At 39.8% G+C, this 20,414-nt stretch overlaps 1 protein-coding gene across 13 annotated transcripts in view; it reads left to right on the top strand.

Moving 5' to 3' along the window:
• Positions 1-20,414, top strand: part of ERC2 (ELKS/RAB6-interacting/CAST family member 2) — a 405,409-nt gene that overhangs the window by 381,408 nt on the left and 3,587 nt on the right. The window lies entirely within an intron of this gene.

Here is a 20,414-nt window from a genome sequence, read left to right as displayed (position 1 = left end):
TTCTTTCTGTGGACAAAAAAAAGACATTTGACTAGAGATTGCTTTTCAGTGCACATGCCTCTGCTACACACACTTTCATGAATCAGTTACAGTCTGTATTGGGAAATATATTGTGAATATAATTGGCTTGGTGAAATGAAACATTTACAATGAGTAATAGAAAGATACTAAAGAATTTATAATAAAAAAAATATTAAAAGCAGGAAAGGACATGACCTTCTTATGTTAGTGATTGTTTTTGTTATTATAGGAATGAGAAGCTTAATTCCTGGAAGTGCTAGGTTTTTTTGTTGGCTGAATGTGTCCTTCATAGTAGTCTGTTTGTCATCCCAACCTTTTTCTGAAAATGGAATTCAGGTTTGTAGCCAAAACCAGAATATTTTTTACTTTGTATTGAGGTTATGTAACAGATGGTGAGCTAAAATGTGCTCAGTACTTCAAAATTATTTGATGAATCATAAAACTGAATAACACTTTTTCCCTCAGATCATGTTTTCATTTTATCTAGGGATGAATAAAACTGTTAAATTAGAGAAAACTCTATCTGAAATATTAAGCACGTATTTGAATCATGAAAATCTGTTGGGATTTTTATTAATTCGTTTGCCTGTGGCTTGTCTTGTAGTAAGAAGTGCTTGAGATCACCAGAGAAAAATGTGCAATTTCTGAAATGCTTAAAGAATAGCTATAGTTTAGTCAACATTGAAACTGCAGACAAAACCTTCAAGTTGTCTGAGAGCTCAGCTGCTCTGTTTTAACTGGAACCAACATAAAGTGCCTCGCTTAAAACATATTTTGTATATTTGGAATCGGTGGGAACCAGATTCCTTTGGAAATTCTTTAGCAGGTCTGTTGGGAAATGAGGTGTCCAGCCCATTGAACATCTGTCCCTAATGCTGGTGTGATGGACAAAATTAAAAGGCACAATGTCCAGTGTGGGGAGTTTGACACCATGGACATAGCCAGCTCCTGCTGGCACGATCCATCATTTTCCTGGGTGTCCTGGTAGGTGTCCTTAGGTGCCTCTGTGGATGTAGGATAATGTCACTGACTTAATTAGGTCTCACCAATGCACCTTTGGTCCAAACACCCCCTGCTTGGCCCCTTTTAAGAAGCGAGGCTAATCACAATATTCTCCTTGGGCTAGGAGGGAAAAGGAACAGTTTGTGGTTTTAGCACACATTGATTGGTTTGTGAGGTCTGAGCAGATCCCAGTGCCCACAGAACTGCCTGAACCAAGGGGCCAGGACAGGTCTCTGAACGGGTGCTCTGACAAAGGAGTTGGCCACCAGCCAGCTCTTGAATTCAGCTTAAGGATTTTCATTCAGAACAAAATCTATTTATCCAGGCCTAAGAGAAAACCTCCTTTATCATACCTTACTTTGGATATATTTTAAGGTAATACACACATTGCTATGGAAGAAAGCAGGAAACACAGAGCACTTCTATCTCACAAGTACATAAAAGTATATTATATATACAAAGAATACACAATTTTGAAAGGGCTCTTAGGCCTGATTGTGATGTTTACATAGAGACTTAGGGTTGCTATTCTAGGTGTATTGGCAATATTTGCCTAAAAAAGAGATGCTGTCCCTTGATTTTTTGTTTTTTAGGTTATATTTTCACTCTACCTAGTAGCTCAAAGCTTGTTTTTCTACAATTGCTCTATTCTCAGAGATGATAGGTAGATGTTAGAGTTCCAGGTTTTTGTCCTGGTATTCAATGTGTGTCTCTATTTGCATTCTCTCAGCTCATGTTTTCTCAGATGCAGAAAATTATGTAATTAGTTGTGGGGTCTCATGCCATCGTTTCAGAGATGTTTCCCATTTAAATTAAAGGCCTGTTCTTCTACCCAATCAGTAATTGCCTAGATCTTTTAAGATCTCCTTCAGCTTGATTTAATTGTTAAACATTAATTTAGTGGGAAAAAAGGCTTCAAAGGGGAAAAAAAGAACTGCTGGAGGGGCAAAATATTAATAGGTGCTTAAAAGCAAAACAGTAATTCTTCCCTTTCTAAGCTTGCAGCCCTTCAGGCCTAGTGGAAAAGAAACAATTGACTGTATTACAGGATTATATAGGTTTCATTGACTTAAAATGAACTGAAAGCAGCTGTAGGGAGATTTACCTCAAGTCTTTATTATTAGTCATATGAGGCAGAAAGAAAAACAATGTTTTGTTTGAGTCAGAAAATACAATTTTCAATGGTGGTTTAGAAAAGGTTAGATAAAGAGAGCATTGCTTTTCAATAGGGAAAAGGTGAATAGAAAAATTCTGTTTTGCCAGCATTATATACCATATGGAATATTTCAGCCAGCAGAAAAAGAGCCTATCTTATACTTGTAGGGTCTTTGTTTTGTTTCATTTCTAATGGATAATCTTGGAGTTTAGTACACTTGATATCTCTTTTACTTACTAATGACTGTAATACTTCACTCCTTTGAATACTTCTACCATGCAAATGGAGATAGAGATCAAAAAACCGTTGCTTTTAAACAAAGAAAATCCTTCTAAGGTCTGCCTCTCATTGAAAAATACATTGGTACAGATTTCCCTCTAAGTTTTGTGTCTTTGGTTGTTAAAAATTCTAATTAAGAAAAAACTGAAGAGTTTTTAGAGAAAACAGTTGAGAAAGTAAAGTCGGAATCTATTCTAAAGATCCAGAATATTTCCTTACTGTGAAATATTTAAAATACTTAGGATTATTTTACCTACCACAGACCTTTTTTTTGAACCATACATGTAATTAAAATGTAGTTAACACTAGTTGTTTTATGAACTGTCTATACTCAGTTACTTCTGCAGTTCAGGATGTTACTTTAACTCCAGTGATGTGCTGAGAATGGGAGCTGCTCCCTCTCAGATAAAAGTGCCCTGATGTGATCCAGTGTTGGGGGATAAGGAATCTGTAACCCTACACAACATCAATAAAAACCGACACCTGATGTCAGCAATATATACTCCTTTATCAGAAAATATAAAACTTGCTGTGGTATTGGGATTTTTCATACAAGTTTCTTATTTCTTAAAATTTACCTTTGTCCAAGGTCACGTGTGTTTTGTTAGGTGGTGGTACTGAGGAGATTCTGAAATACCTAACAGGCTTTTTCTTCCTCTGGGTTGCTCAAGTGAAGTGCAGGATGGAATTATGCAATTTTGGATGTTATGTTAACGGTGCATTATATTATATATTGGCATTGCAGCAGTGACATTTCAGCAGAGCTGAACTTGATTTAGAGATATAAAAAATAAGTTTAAAAAAAAACCTATGGCCATTGAGGAAAAGCTGGAATTAAATTCTCACTGATATCCAAAAATATTTTCTTAATTTATAGAGCAGCCACTCTTTAGCTGCTGTTTTTGACAGGAGCAAAATGAAGTGTTCTGGTATCAGGATGAACAACTTTGTGTTGCTGTGAGTGGTTGTGCACCCACTTACCCATAAAGTTCCTTCTTCAAAGGAAAGTCTACAAAGAAAGCTGTGGCTGATTCTGTCCGCAGCAATGTAGCTTTGAAGTGTATATTGCTGCATCTGGTATTCTGTGCATGCAGAGGTGGAGTTTTCCCATGTTTGGGAGTTGTTTTACACTCATATTCAATTAAAATTGGTATGCTATTGTGTAATTTTTCAAACTCTTTCAGACAGTATCTTTTTGAGGTATTAGAAATGGGAACTTTTAGAACCTGCAGCACTGTCATCTTAAATATCTGGTTTGATTTTTGCCTACTTATGATGCTCTTAGCTCTAACATTCATGGAACCAACATGGCACTGAACTGCCAGTTTTTTCTCTTCAATTCATAGAGTCATAGAATGGTTTGGGTCAGAAGGGACCTTAAAGTCCATCCAGTTCCACCCCCTGCTGTGGGCAAGGACACCTTCCACTAGAGCAGCAGCTCAAAGCCCCATCCAACCTGGCCTTAAACACTTCCAAGGATGAGGTGTCTTTCTAATTCTTATATAAATCCTTCAGTAAAAGGTTATCTTTCCATAGCTACATAGCAGTTATTAAAAACCTGACTTCAAACTGGTGGACCTCAGTTTTAGATCTTTAGTTATGGAGAGTGAATAATTTGTGAAAGTTAAACAATTACCTTTTTTTTCACATTTGCTATCCAGATCCACTGTTTATGCTTTTAAAAGGTAAGACATGGTTCCTCAGCCTGAATTCAGATACTACTGCATATGTTTATCAGCCTAAAGAAACTGAAAATGGTGTAATAGTGCAGAAGAAAGTGTAGAATTTACATTCTGCTTTGATTTGTAACTTGGAAGGGACTTCTCCAGGTTTAGTTGCAGCTTTTTTGGTTTTTACAGTTGAGAAAATCTTGCTAGAGATTAAGCAACTTGTCCAAGGTCTCAAAAGGAGCCACTGACACAATCAGAGCTGAGCACTGAACTCCTGTCTTATTCACTACATTTAGGTCACAGACTGGGAAGATACACTTGCTCTGGTGTTTGGAGGAGTTCTGTCCTGGAATCTCACCCCATTTGCTTCTCCAGCAAGAAATCCCAGTCTTCCTTATCTCCTGTAATTCCAGTAGGGTCCTCCTCCCTCATGATATCAGCAGACACTCATTATCAATGTTTCTTCTAACAAGATGTCCATGTACCTGCCACTGTGTGTGTGTAGGAAGTTGATGCTTTCATTCAGGCTGATGGGTTTCATGCTCAAAAGTATTCACTTCTAATTGAGACCTCCAAAAGATAAGAGTTCAACAGGAATTTGATGTATTTGCTGTAGAGGTGTTGTCAGACTGGCTAAGTCCCATCCCAAACACTGGTGGGGCTGGGAAGTGGAGAGTGGAGACAAGTGACCTGAGACACCCCTGAATGGTTTGCACAACTCCACATGTAATTACTGGATATGTGCATGCATTTACAGCGCTGTAATTGCATGTCTGATGCACTTTTAGCTACCTGTTCATCTGTTAATCTGCTGAAGAGAACAGAAATATTGAACGAAATGAAACATTTCCAACAAGCAATTGGATTTCATGCACGTGCTCACAAAGAGAAAACTAACCCGGGTGTATTGTGAATTTGGGTTTGTGCTCCTGACAAAGTAGATGCTGCTGGTAGGACAGGAGTAACCTCCCTTCTGGGAAGTCACTTGCAAGTATTTGTGTTTAGCATGTCCAGGATGTTCAGCTTCCTTGGGCAATGTTCTCAGTTCAGAAGGGTGAGGAACACTCTCATTGTGTTGTTTGTGATCAACAGGAGTTGTGAATTATTGAAAGTTAGCACGCCTGCCAGGCATTTCAGGGCAGTAACCTGTAACAAGAAGAGGCACATTTCCCCAAATGAATACATTTTCATTCAGAGGGTTATTCACTTAGCCAGCATTAAATGTAATCCTCTTTGAATCTCATGGCCATTTCCTACTCTATTCCTGTCAGTTTTCATCTCCTGCAAAATCATTAATCCAGCATTCAAAAGAATAATAGTTTGGTTAATTCACTGTGTAGCTTTCTGTAAGAAATACAAGAGGAACTTTATAGAATTTGTGCAAAAAATCTCAAGGTCAGTGGCTCCAATATTTACATCATAATTAAAGTATTCTCTTACTCTTTTTCATTTTTTTTTTAAATTTTCTTTTTCCTCTCCTCATTTATTTGCTTTCCTTCTTTATTTTTTTTTTTTTTTTTTTTTTTTTAATTTAAGATGGAAAGGTGTTTGTCTCTAATACAGCCTCATCACCTCTTTTTATGCTGATTTCATTGTCAGACAAGGCAGATAACACTGCTGGTCACTGCAATTTGCTGCACACCAGCTTTGCAGAATATAATGGAGTGGGACAGTATTCTTTCTGATGTGGTTAATCTCTGTTGTACTTATGCCTCTCCTGAAAACTGCACTGTGTCAGAGGGTCTTTTGTAGCCAATGGTGACAGGAAGATCAACAGAGAGAGGTTGCTCCATTAACCTCTGAAGTAAGAAGTTGCTTTGCAGGCAGTCAACACTCACACTGCCAATTTATTATCATTTAAGAGGAAGTGAAACTACTTCAAGCCACTCTTGTGTCCACATTTTGATAAATACCCAGAGTGCTAATATTCTAAGGCTAACAATCAGCCTTGAAGGGACCTCTAATGGCACAGGATGCTGTGGCTGTGTCTTCTTGCTCTTGCAGAATGACCCTCACAGAATCAGCACCAAGGGAACAGGCCAAGTCTGTTTGCTTCCATCCTGAATATGCAGGTGTCGTTTTGCTGGTAGTGCCCACCTGTATCTGTCCATGTGGAAAGGCTGAAAGTAGATAAATTATTTGATAACAAATTTGTGTAAACTTTTAAGGGTACTGAATTCAGATCTCCAGATTTGCTTTTATTGAATTCTTGTTTCCCAGGCAATGCACATTGCTTTCCATCTTAGAAATGGATATAACAGAGATCTTGGGAACACATTTAAACCTTCAATTCATTAAAATCTTGCAGGATTGTCTGACCTTATAAGATTTTCATGACCAATAGTCAAATCCTGTGAGAACAGCTTTCTGAGGAAGCAATAACACTAGTCTCCCCCACCTCAGCAGTAAAACAGGCTTGTAAAAGAAAACATTGCAAAGCTGGCATGACCATACCCCCATTCTTCCTGAGTTCTGCTCCTAGGCATGGTCTTTGGCACATATTTTTTCCTGCTAAGGGCAGTGTAATTTACATGTCTGGCTTTCCATAAGTACTGAAAACACTTTTTATATATAAAAAATCCAGGTGGTTTCATAGCCATATCATACATTCCTTTTCTCCCAGGGTGACATAAGTAGTTATTTATCCACGGTATTTGAGAGACACAGAATCAAGGTGGTCAGCTGAGTGCAGTACGTTTCTGCTGGTCCCTTGCAGGGTTTCTGATGTATTTGTGTTTGTGCTGTGGGCCCAGTTTTGGCTGCAGACGGGGCTCTGAGTGTTTGCTTCCTCAGACTGCTTGATGTATCTCCACTGAAATAATTTGCAAGACTCTGGATGGATCCTTTTAGTGTCTGGGAAGAGAAAGTACTCAGTAAAGCGCAGGGAATGTTACCTGCATTGTGTGAAAGATCATTGTTTATGAAGAGAGTGGCCTGGTGTCCACGGTGTGTGGTCACTGTTTCCTTGCCTCGCCTGTCGATAGCCTGAACTATCCTGCTCTCCCTCTGAGCTGCAGCTTAAGGCAGATCCCCTGCCCTTCCTCCTTCCTCCTTCCTCCTGCCTCTGCCCAAGGAGGGCTGCAGCTCCTGCTCGGAGCAGTGGTTATTCCCTGGAGCCCAGGGAATCCAGTGAGCTCTGCTGTGGGCCTGAGCAGCGGCTGCGGGCTTTGGAGGAGCGCCCTGTGCTCGGCTGTTTGCCAGAGCTCGGGGGGACAGAGCCGGTGCCAGGGTGAGGACCACAAGCATCCCCCACGTGCGCCACAAAGCTGCATCCAGCAGCGCAGCCTGAGAAACTTCCCGGGTTTTTCTCCCACTCCCTCTCTGCCCCTGCCGTGACACATTTTTCTCTGTGCTGAGACAACAGGTGTCTCAAACCCCTCCCTTTTGTCTTCGGGCAGACAGGTTTGGGAAGGGCCCCCTGCCAGGTTCCAGCACAAGGTCGCTTTTGAGCGCCTGACTCCACACACAGTTGTTGGCTTTTTCAGCTGCTCGGGGTTGGGAGCTCTGCCCTGGCTGCCACAGGGGTGGACCTGGAGAGAAACCCACACTGCTGCTGGGGCAGCTGGTCTGGGGAGCACAGCAAGGGTTATGGGCCTCAACAGCACTGCAGGAAAGTGTTGGGGATGTTGGGATGTGGAGGCTCTGCCGGTGCGCAGCCGGTGCTGCCGCAGAGCGCTCGCACCGCCCGAGTGTCCCCGCACCATCCCGAGGTTCTCCAAGCGCAGAGATGGGAAAAACTGTCAGGAATTCCACAGCAAAGCTAAAGCCAAGGAAACACGGGCAATCCTCTGTGGGTCCGTACTGCTACAGCACCCTCTGCCCTCTCAGCCCCTTCCTTATTGTCCGTACCAGCATTCCCAAAACACACAAAAGGCACCGTGTTCGGAAAAGAGATGGAGTCTGTGCTCTTGGGAATTGCAGAAAGATGTTCTTGGCACTGTTATCAGATTTTTAGGTAGTAAAGATCTTTTCATTTAACACTGAATTAGTTTATATGTTGTATCTGTTTTCAAAAAAGTGGGATAAGATTAGGCAATTCCAAGTTATATATTGTAAATCTACAGTTTTTAATTTGTTTGCATCTGAATTCTTTATGTGATTTAAATATACAGCCCACTGTTCTTAGTTTCCCTTCTATGTTTAGCCAAAGCGAACTGCTGAAGAATATGAAATATATTATTTTATTGGCACTGAATCACAAATGAGTCAGTGAACTTTTTTGCACTTACAACTAAAATTGGATTCTAGGTTCCAAAAATTTATGACAATTGCTCCTTCTTGTGGCTTGAATGTTGACATATAATTAATTTAAGATTTCTTCTTGAGATTTCCTGTCTAAGTTTGTACCTGTCACAAAAATATCCTTGGAAGTTTATCTAACAGCTGGAACACCACGAGAGTCAATTGAAATTTAGCAGAGATTTACTGGGGCCAACAGGAAGTGCTCAGAGCAGGATGGCATAAATATGCAGAAAGAGCTCTTTTATTTCAGCTGTTTTAAAGGGTCCCAGTACAAGCTGATAGTGGTGTAATGCTGAAAAATGCTGACACACTGTCAGGCAGCAGCACCAGCACAGCAAAGGATTCCACAAGCATGGCTTGGCACTTTGTTGAATTATGCACAGAATGGAGCTGTGTCTGCTGCCTTCCCTCCATCCCCACTGCCCTGCAGGATTCAGCTCATCCTTTTGAGAAACCAGACATATTTAATGGAAATTTCCCGCAAAATGGTTTTGAAAGTTATTTTGTTGTTCTGCAGGACTGAAGGAATTCTGAAAATGCAAAATCTAGGCTGCAGTGACTTGAGGGACTGGCAGATATAATTACCTTTAGATAAATGTAAAATAAAGCATATGGAAGAAAAGCAATCCCAAACTCTAAGACTGCACAGTAATTATCAGGATATATTATTAGCTATTACTCTTCAGGATGGAGATGTTGGAATTCTTGTGCACAGTCCTCTAAAAACTCTAAACCTTTATTTGCAGCAGCAATAAAAAAAGGGAAACTATGTAATAAATAGTTGGAAAAGAAAAAGTTATTTAACCACATATCCATTTTTAACCCCTGATCCTGTTCAAGACTTGCCACATCTTTGCTATTCCACCCATTTCTGAGTGGTAAATTTCCCTGCAATGTGGACACTCAGTGAAACGGGCTGGCGTTGGTTCTGGGTAGGACACAAGCAATGCTGACTTGGATATCGTGGAACTGTTGGCCAGGCTTGCCATGCCAGCTGCAGAGACCACGAGGATAAATGGAACTGGAACTGTGCTAAGTGGTTTGTGGATGGTATTGGCCTCCTGAGGATCATTAAATGCCATGTTCTGGGTTTAGCAGGAGCCCTGAGCTCTCGGGGCCAGGAGCATTGCAGGGAGGGTTCATTCCCTCTTTCCTTCTGCACAGGGACAGTGAAAGGTGTGAATTGTTCCTGACCTGCACTTGGAAATTTGGGAGACAGATAAATTAGAGATTATTGTTGGAACAAACTGCATTTTCTACAATGAGCCTACAAAATATTTTCTTAGCATTACTGTGGTAATGCCTTTGATGGAAGGTGCATACCTTGGGGAATTAAAAATAAGATTTCATTTAATGAAATTAGAGATCCCCAAATATTCTATTGGAAAAAAATATCTGCAAAGGACACAGGTGACCCTCTTCCTCCTCTGCTCCTTTTCACATCCTCTGTTTGTGAACTTCCATGAGAAATTACTAGGGTTTTTTTGTTTTGTTTTGTTTTGGCTTCTTTTTTTTTGTTTTGTTTTTGCATGATTAACCATTGAACTCTGCTAAAAAGCTATTCCTGGCTTAAACAATAACTTTTGATCATAAAAAAATCGATAAATTACAGTTGGGGTATACTCTAAAATAAAAGACTTGTTTAAAAGAACAAGTAGCTTAGATAAATTAGTAAAAAGTTAGCTTGATTTGATTAGTTAGCTGGAAATGTTTGTAAAATAAGATTTCCTCATGAAAAAAATGCAGTGAAACTGCATTCTTTGACTTAATCCTTACATTTTCATAACACAACATGCTGCATTCAGATATGAAATAATGATCCAGTTGTGCTTTTTTTGCTGAATTTCACACATCTTTTTGTCGAAATACAATGTTCTTTATACAGCACAGGCCACTGTGTCTCATTTCCAGACTGTAGAAATATGAATTTAGAGGTGTTGATGTCTATATGTATTATATTATATCTTATATATTATATATAAAGGTATATATTATATCTTTAAGTTCCTGTTATCTAGTTATCTAGACATCTAATCTTTAAGTTCATAAGAAAATCGGGCAAGATATGGAAGTGTGAGAAAAGAAAAATCCAGAAAATTAGAATGAAATGGGGTAGATAATTTTGTTTGCATTTAGAGTATTTAATGAGAAATTAGGATATGTTGTCAAATATGGTTTTACCTTCTTGAATTAGAGAGTTGCTGAAAACAAAGTTTCTGGAAAGTAGCCCTAAAACTATCTTGTCCTTCTTGTAGTTGTTTCAGTGGGAAAGATTTTTTTATAAGTACCTTTTTAGTTGTTGCTCTCTCTAAAATTAATTGAGGAATGAACAATTTTTGTACAGCCATCATTATTCTTATTTTCCAAGTTGTTTCTGGTAATTAATTTCCACTCTGAGCTTTACCTTTTCCTCAGTGGCTTGACACACTTGTGCGTGTACATCAAAGTATCTTCTGGGTTTGTTTTTGTGGTTTTAATTAGCAAGTTACTGTCCTCAAAACTGCTTTTGTGAACTACCCTTCTCATGTTTTATCTTGTTCCAGAACTGCAAGATGCAGGGAAAGTAGAGGGTGATGGTGTCACCCCATTTCCAGCTGCTGTCCAAAGTCATCACTCAGCATGAGGTGGGCAAAGGTTGGCAGCAAAGGCTGATAGAGTGGGAAAAGTTCTGCTGCAGAGAATGGAGTAAAAAAAAAATGGGGAGAAATAAAGTTTAAGCAAGTAGAAAAATAGAGAAGTCAGACAAGGTTTGTGCAGAGCTGGAATGAGAGATTGAGAGGAGAAAGAAAAGGGGCATAGAGAAATAGGTGTTTTCTAGAAAAAAAAGGTACTACTCAGTGTAAATTTTAGTTAGCAATGAATTGTGGTGATTGCTCTTGCTCATTAATTTCCTTTTCTTGTTTTGCTAAACAGTTTAATTGCAATGCATCATTTTTTATAATAGTATAGAGTAGAAAATGCCACCATTGTAGTTTTATATGATTTCATAATGAAGTTCATGTTTTTGGTTGTACATGTTTACCTGTCACTTGACACTTGCATGGATGGTTTGAGTATCTTTGGAAATCTTGCAGTCAAAGCCTCTGATCTCTCCAACTCTTACACACATGTATGTTTTTGAGTGTACAGTGATTATAAAGGTGGTGTTTGAAGATTGGGAGGGAGAAAAATTTTGCTTACTGCTATTTTATCATTTCCCTTTATGTAATACTCATTATCATTGGAATGCTGATAAATGTGGGTCCTCAGGAATTGTATATGTATGCCTTTAGTTAAATGAAAGACTCTAAGGTCTTCTTCAGGATAGACTCTTAAGCCTTCTCTTAATATTAAGTGCGTTTTTAAATCTCACATAGAGGAAAAATTTTAAAATTAAAACATATACTTGTATGTTTAACAGAGCTGGCCCCTAAGTCTTCCCTATCATGCACTGAGAAATGCGTGGGCAGAGCCATAATTGTGGGGAAGCTCATAATATTGGGGCCTAAATTATAAAAATTATTGCATAATTAGACCACACAAGTTAGATTTCAAAATGCTGCGTGTTACTTGGATGGGTATTTAAAAAATAAGTAGCTGTCGAGCATGTATGGTCCTGTTCCCAGTGCCACACACAGTCATTGTAATGCTTTAGCAGTTTGAAGGGTTTAAATGGATTCAGCATTGGTCTTCAAACAGACCAAACCTACAACACTTGCCTTAGTTGTACCTCTTTCTTCTTAACATTAAAAGATACAACTCTAACATCAGACTCCATTTTTATAAGCAGTTTCATATCATGAGCCATATAAAATAAAATATATATATACATGTTTAGGGTCATTTGGTGGGGAAGAAGGTGAGAGCATATCTCGTGTACTGTACAACAGGCTTTTTGTATACAATAGAACTCTGACTATACTTTAACATATTGATTTCATTTACACTGTTGTAACTAATACAATAAGCATACCTCACAATGCCTTCCACAGCACAATCAGTATTTAGATACACCTGATAGGACAACTTCAGTGAGTACTGGGTTATTAACTAGCAGAACAGACTAAAGAAATGACATGTTAATGGTTTATCTAAATTATGAAGTATAGGTGGGACATACAGCTGTTGGTACAAATATTCAGATCCACAGAGCAATACCATAAAGCTCTTTAGTCTATTGTCAGCTTTAGAAGATGAGAAATCTGAGGTGATTGGGAAAGCAGGCATAAGCCATGAGCTGCATCTTCATTAAATTTCTTGTTATTCCTTGGGTAAGGAAAAAATAAACCCAGCGAACTTTCAATAACCTACTGGAGTCATGTGCCTGAAGGACACCATACTTATGTCCAGCATTTCCAAGAAGACTTTTCTGTCCTGGCCAAGGATCCACCCTTTTCCTAAAGGCAGAAATAGGCATGCACATAAAACACTTCAAACCCGCACTCAGCCCTCACCACCTCTCTTCTGCCCCACTCTCTCCAGCCTTTGGGTGCATCACAACAAGGAGTACAGCCCTTGTGTGCCTCCTTGCTGGCTGGGATGCTTTTGGATTAAACTTCCTCTCCACAACCACCAAATTTATTAGTATTTACTCTGGTACAACATCTAGTAACCAATATGCTTCTAACAACAGTGTGGTAGCAGCCACAGTAACTAGAGTTATCCAAGCACAACAACCAGCCAATTTTAGCTATTAAATATTGACTGACTCTGCTAGGATGCATGAGGTAAAACCCAAATCATACTCTCTACAACCAGACAAATATGTATGAGATTTTAAGAATTTCCTTCTAGTCACAAATTCTCATCAAATCTCAAAAGATGGCAGAAAAAAACTCCACCTCCTACAAATTCTAGAAATTTCCCTTATCCAGCGAAAAGCCACAGCTCTGACCTTGCTTGGCTCAGGCAAACTCTTTAAGACAGAAAAGAAATGCTCCTTCATCACTGGTGGCCAAAGAAAGAACGTGCTTTGCCCCTGACATAATTCTTATGCCTCCAAAAGGAGTGGCCAGCGATTTCTGTGGATCAGCAAGCAGGGAGCTGGGGGCACCCAAAGGGCGACCATGCCTCAGCAAAAAACCCTGGAAAAAACAGGGGACAGCACCAGGGAAATGCCTGTGCTGCAGACACAAAGAACAAAAGATTGCCAAACCCTCCCCTCCTTCAGCTGTGACCTGTTTTTATCCCTCTCTGCACATTTCACCTCTTACATAAGCTTTGGCTCATCTGGGGAGGAGGGCAGAGGCAGCACGTAACAGGCTCGAGGGGGAGACAAATGTTTCACACGCACGAGTGTTCAGCCAACTCATCCTTTGCTCCATATCTACAGACTGGTAGCTCTTGGCAGAGATGAGTCTGCAAGGACTCATAAAACCTGGGACCACAACACAGTTTGGAGAGGGAAACAGAGCTCTCAGAGCTGAGGGACCATGAGCATCCTCATTGATGTGCAACAGAAACCGTTCCCTGAAAAAGTGGGGTGCGCAAGGAGATGGGGATGTGTATTCTTCTGTATATTAGGGTTTAGAACTTAAATCTACCCCTCGTTATGTCCATAATACCTCCTTTCATTAATTTAATTAATCTTTCTTGTCCATTTCACAACCCAGTTTTTAGAATCTGAATTTAATGTATGTTTTATCTTTAAAAAATAGAAAAAAATGTACAGTGGGGAGTTGATATTTAAATAAGGGGATGCTTGTAAGTGAAACTTATCCCAGCTGAGTTTTTATTGAGTTTGTTTTTTTCTGGTTTCATTTTGCAGTGAATTTCTAGCAACAAAGATTTCTCTCTCCAGTGAAAATTTTCTCTTTTAAGAGAAAACAGCATCTTGAGGTTTCCTGTCTCTTTCTTTTTTTTTTTCTTAATTAAACAAAACATGCAGCAAGTTGCAATTAAATTTCAGTTAACAAAGTGCAAAAATGCACCCACCCTCCATCTGCCAAAAATAAATAGTTTGAAAAGTAATTTCACATCCCTGACAATGATGACTGTGTTTATGACATATTTCTGGTGCCATATTCCACTCTCCTATCGCTGCCAGCTTGTATCCAGTATTTAGAAATAAACCAGAAACACATTGAACTTGCTGAACTAGATGTTGCCACACTGCAGCTCTAATGGGCTTAGTGACCACAACCTACAGGGGCCAGAATGTGTCAACAGCAAAAGGGCCAACCTCAATCACTGTCTGTGCTTTTACAAAGTTGTTACATGTTTAATTCTTTGCAGCTTAGTTCTCCTGCTGTTTTGGCTGCTCCAAACCAAGGCTCATATATTGCAGCAGCCCTCTCTACCTCGTATAATGCCACAAAGGTCCCAGCAGGAGACTTTTCAGTGGAGCAGACAAGCCACAGGCGAGGGCAAACAGGGCATCACAACTTCCTAATAAGATGACTTATTAGATTGGGGGCTTGACACAGCGTTTGTTTAACCACTTCTTTTCCCAGGCGCCCGGCAAGGGCTCCGCCCGGGCTCTCAGCCGAGCGCGCTCCGTGCCGAGCAGGGCGCGGGGGCTGCGGCAGCTCCGTCCCCTCGCCGCTGCCCCGAGTTCGGGCTCGGCGGGGCATTTTTGGCCTCGGGGTGGCTGCTCGGTGGCGGGGCCGGCTGAGGGCCGGCAGAGCGCGGGTTAAGCGCGGCCGTGGCGGCGTTTCCTGCCCGCACTTGCCGTGGCCCGAGGCGGTGCCGCCGCCGGAGCCGCGCCGGGCCAGGTGGCGGGCAGGCACACCGTGTTATTAGGCAGCAGCGAGCGAGAAACCTTGATCTTCAAAAAAAACACCAAAACAACAAAAAAAGGCCCCTAATTAATCCCGCGCATGAGAATAAATGGCATTCCGCGTCAGCCAGGATGGAAAAGGCACCTTCCAATTCAAGCGGTCCCGGCTATCGACGGCTTTCGGCATCACGTTGGGAGCGTCGCTGTTTGAGGCGCTTTAACCCAAGAAATCTTTTTTTCTTGTCACTTCAATTCGATTTAAACAACAACAACAATAAGAAAAAGTAACGATGGTCTCAGTGTGCTCTGTCTTTAGGAAGCCATAAACGTGTTGACAAAGCGCTGCTGAATCCCGGCCGCCCCCGCTGCGGCTCCGGGGTCCCTGGAAGCGATGGAAACTCTTCCATCACCTTCACTCCAGCTCAGCCCATTGAAAAGTCCTGCTCTGGAGCCATCCTTAACACTCCCTCTTTTTAATTCAGCGTCCAAGCTGCAGATTGCAGGATATCTACCGAGTTTTCTCATATTTCTTTGATTCGGACTGGACTTGTTTTCTGAAAAGAAAAAGGTTCTAAGAAAAAAAATAGCTCATATAGCACTTGTCTAATTTTGATTTATAAACATTCCCAGTAGAGAAGGCATCCTTGTCCAAATAGTCTCAAGGTTCATAAACTTCATCTAGTTTTATGATATAATTGTACAGTAGTTTTCAAGGACTCTTACTGTCTAGAGGGCTTGAATCCATTTGATTTTATTCATCCCAATGGTATCTGCTTTTATCCCTAACTAAGATTAACAATTCTGGCATTATAGCAATATGGAAAGTTCATCACATTCGTGCAGTGATTCCACCACCAGCTGCAGATCCTTCTGAAGTTTACTGTGTAATGAATTGAAAACATAAATAGCAACAAATGGGATAAATAATGTCTTTGCCAGAATTGAAGCAAAGTTAATTCTGTCTTTATAAATAACTTTTTATACTGGTGGTTTTTTGTAAACCTTTCAATATTTAATTAAGTCACACAGTTTCTGGATCTTTCTTTTGAATATGTTTTACTTACATATTTATCATTTTAAAACTTTTTTTTGCAAGTAGCTATAAATCATTGAAAAAAATATAGAGAAAAATGGTTTTAGTTTTACAGTGTAGCTAAGAAGATATTTTCTAGCATCTAAGAAACAGACCTCAGGATTGCTTGTTCAATATCAAGAGTTATCATTACCAGTGATATTTCACATTATTATTAAAAGGGATTTGTTATTGAGATGTTGTAAACTAGGTCTGAGCTCTTGTTTTCTGAAAGGAGTAGAGCAGAACACCTTTTGCTGAGGTGAACCTGAGTGTTGTCAGACAGTTGCAGATCTCCCAGGTAACATTTCCTTAAGTGGAGTTTTTAAGAATGACTAAAATTTGTTCTCCTCCAAGCAGGGTATTTACTTTCTGAGTCCAGTGTTTTCCAGATAATGTGCAGTACCTTTTGAATCAAGAAACTTCCTTGAGCATTACTTTAACCCGTGGGCTTTATTGATTTGAGATGTAAAAAAATTGTATGGCAAAACTTTGGTTATTACAACTAGATCTAAACAAGAAAGACTAACATCAGTTTTGACAACAAACAAAACCAGTTTTTGTTCTATCGGTTATGTTTAAGAGATTCCAATTTCAAACCAAACACAACTTGTGGTTATTCTGTCAGATATTTATATAGCCACTGGGGCGCCATAGTTATGCGCCGCATACATCATTGTATTTTTAAAATGTACTTAATGAACATTTTTTCTTTTCTGGTAACTACTTCATTGCCTTAAATGAATGCATTCCAATAGAATTTGTAACAAATGAGCACTTTGTGTTTGCATTAATGCCAAACACGTTTAACAAATTTTTAACAAGGAACACTGGCAAAAAGCCAAACTCCTAGAGGGACACTGAAGGAATGCTATAAATTTAAACTGGATTTTACCTTTTCACTCTGCTCAACAAGTGTCTTAGGTGTCTTTGGCATCTCAGCATTGAAAATTTTCTACGTAGGTTGGATACAAATTTATGCCTTAATTATTTTTCTTCTTGGCCCTCCACACTAGAGATTTCCATGTTGATATAACAGGCTTCAACAGGTTACTGTATTCTTTAGAAAGTGAGAGGTGGGTTTTCTTTCTTTCCTCAAGAGGTAGGCCAGGAGGAAGTAGCAAAAACAGTATTTATTGTCGGGGCAGTAATGACAGGGAGGTTCAAACAGCACACATCATGCCATTGTCACATCCTGTGTTAAGGGACCTATGGAGTGGCGAGCACTCCAGCAGATCTGTGCTACCCAATTTTGTAGCTTGTGCTGAGTTGCAAATATCTGGGCTGTGATGGTGTTCACAACTGCACTTGAGGGGCAGGGAAAGCACCCCACCGTGCTCCTGCTGGCCTGAGCTCTGAGCTCACACAGAAGCCATGAACAGATTTTTGGCTGAATCAAACTTCTGGGGGGTTTTTCAGTTGTCAAGTTATGCCCACATGGTACATGTCAGTACAGACCTTGGGAATCACCTACTCTGTAGTACATGTTCGTATTAAAAGTGTTACAAGTAGCTCCACAAACCACATGCTTGCTCTTTACTTGTAACTTAATATATTAATTTAATTTTTACTGTGTTATTTCAGTTTTAATCAAATGCAGGAACTGAAAAATAATAATACTTAGCACTCATCCAAGACTCTTAAGGCACATTACAAACACTAAGCCTTGCAAATTCCTGTGAGGAGGCTGATGTTATGCCTGCTGTAGCAAAGAGCAAGTTAAGGACAGAAAAACGACTTTTTCCTTAGTCCCACAACAGGCTGGTGGCAGAGACAGAATTTAGAATGTCAGGGCTTTGTCTTAGTTAATGGAGTCATCCTTTTAATGGTTTTTCACAAAGGTAAAGATTGAGAATGCTTTTTTTTTCTCCTTCCCATAATTTACATTATGTTGTTGCAAGAGGCACAGGCAAATCTCGGGACATCACTTGAGAAAGAGTTTATGAGTTATAGCCTTACTGCAGTCTAGTTACTTGTTTCCAGAAAATGAAATGATTTCCTATCATTTGTTAGTACTCTGATTGCAGTAATGATGAATGAGTCTGGAGAAGGAAACTGAGGAATTCATCCTGACAGCTTTTCCAAGGATGTCACATTATAGTACAGAGGCCTTGTCGCAGATTAGGGAGCAGAAATAGCCCTCACAGGTTTTCATTAATGATATCCTTCTCTACTAACATTTGGTCAGATACCAGCTCCCTGCCATAAAGTGTCTATTCCCTCTCTTTCTTACTCACTAATTACCATATCAGTTGTTGGCCTTTTATGTAGGTACCATGTGTAACAGGTTAGGAGAGGGCAATTTAAGCCTATGTGAATGGGTATCTGTTTTTGTATCTGGGTGCTTGTTGCAAACATTTGGAAAGCATATGGAGCATAATGGACATTAACCCAGATGTCAAAAATAGCCTGCATTTTACTACTGTTATTAAACAGTTTCCCCTTTAACCCCTTTGTGTTTACCCACCCTCTCCAGCTTGTTTCTGCAAATCACTGCTGAGAGGAAAGGATTGGAGGGGAAAAGTACTAATCAGGCAGGTGTCTTAATCCAAAGGAAAAACAATCTGAACAAATGTTTGTGGGCTACTACACTTTTATATCTTCACATCCTTCTGCTGTTTTCATTGACTGGTATCTAATGGACTGACAGAGGTGCCAAACTCATAAGACATTAATTTCAGCTGAAGCACTGCTGAATTCAGGTCCAATGCATGTTACCAAACTTTATTTCTGTTTTAGAGGTTCAGTGACTTTTCCCAATTACAGCATTGAAGAAACAAATATAAATTTAATTTACTCAACCTCAGTTGGTATTTGACAGCAATATCCTTTTATATATTTATTTGACTTACTGGAGAAATACTTTGCATTTCCTACCTGTGGTGAACAAGTTTTTGTTACACTTCCAATACATATATGGCTTCCTGATGAATGGGTGGGTTGATTAAGTGGGTGAGGTTTATTTGGGGGCTTTCATTCTGTAGTAAAACCCCAGTGAAAATCGGAGGAACAGGCTGGAGAGGGAGTGCATTTTGTGCTTTGCTGCTGTTCCTCAGATTGGACACTTTATTCTGGGTTCTTATTTTTTCCAAGCATAAAAGTGTTAATTGCAGAGGAACTTCAGCTTGTAAAACAGCAACTGCATTGAAGATTTGCTGTGATTATGTTTTGGTTTAAAAAACCTAGGCATTATTGTGCTGCAGTTTCTGGGATGTGCTCTCCCCATTAATTTATAGGTGTGCTTCCTCTGCCCAAGTATCTCTTTGAATGATGATTAAGAATTTCTCGGCACACAAAAGAATGGGAGCTATGCGCAGTTCACCAAACGTAATGCATGTGCTGACTTACAGTTTTCATAAAAAGTTTGCAACGATTTTATGTGCCAGAACTAGTAACATGATCTACTTTAGGAACTCCCTGGCTTTCCAGCTCTGCAGAAGTCATTTTTAGGCTGTTCAAGGGCCAGATCCAAAACTTGTTAAAATCGGTGGGAACCTTTCCACGTTTCAGTGGGCTTTGGATTAGTCCCTAAGTGTTTTAACCAGAAGAACTGTACCAACCTCTCACTGCAAAAGTAGAACTATTCATCTACATTTGTATGATATAAACTCTTACGTATGCTTTCCAGCAAGATGGGAACTTAACAATAGGGATTTAAAATAATATGATAGTTTATTCTGTAAACAGTGTTTCACTTTACTCACAGAATAATTTATCTGATAAATATTAGATTCTGAAATTTTAAAAGGGAATTTTAGTCAAATAATACTATTTGTAAAGCATAACAACTTTTCAGCTGATTACAAAGCCCTAAGCATTGTATGGCAAATTGTTTTTCATAAAATGGGATGTTTTGGAAACTTTTAAGGTTACATAAATGGAAGGGCAATAATGGAGAATCCCATACATAATGCATTTCAAATTTTCTAGAAACAAAGTCAGTGGATAAATGAACAGCTGCCCTCTAAAGGAATCATTTAACAATTTAATTCCTCCCACTCATCTGATATACAGATAATGTGAATAAGTCTGTTCAAGAATACAGTGTTGTTTTCTTTCAGCACAACTAAACAATAAAAATCACTGATGCCTCTCTCTGTAGTCACAATCAGACAGGTTCAATGAATCAGATCAGACACAATCCAAAGTTGGTGGGAGGCAGGAGGATTCTTCCCACTGGCTGAGCTGTGCTGACACCAGCTCCCTCTTGCAGTCCCCAGGGTTTCAGCAGTGCCAGCCAAGCCAGGCAGAGCCCCTGTGATCAGTGGGTGTGTG

The sequence above is a fragment of the Parus major genome, chromosome 12, assembly GCF_001522545.3.
Source record: "Parus major isolate Abel chromosome 12, Parus_major1.1, whole genome shotgun sequence".
Lineage (NCBI taxonomy): Eukaryota > Metazoa > Chordata > Aves > Passeriformes > Paridae > Parus > Parus major.
Note: the sequence above shows the minus strand (reverse complement) of the source record. Positions and strands in the feature narration are given on the sequence as shown.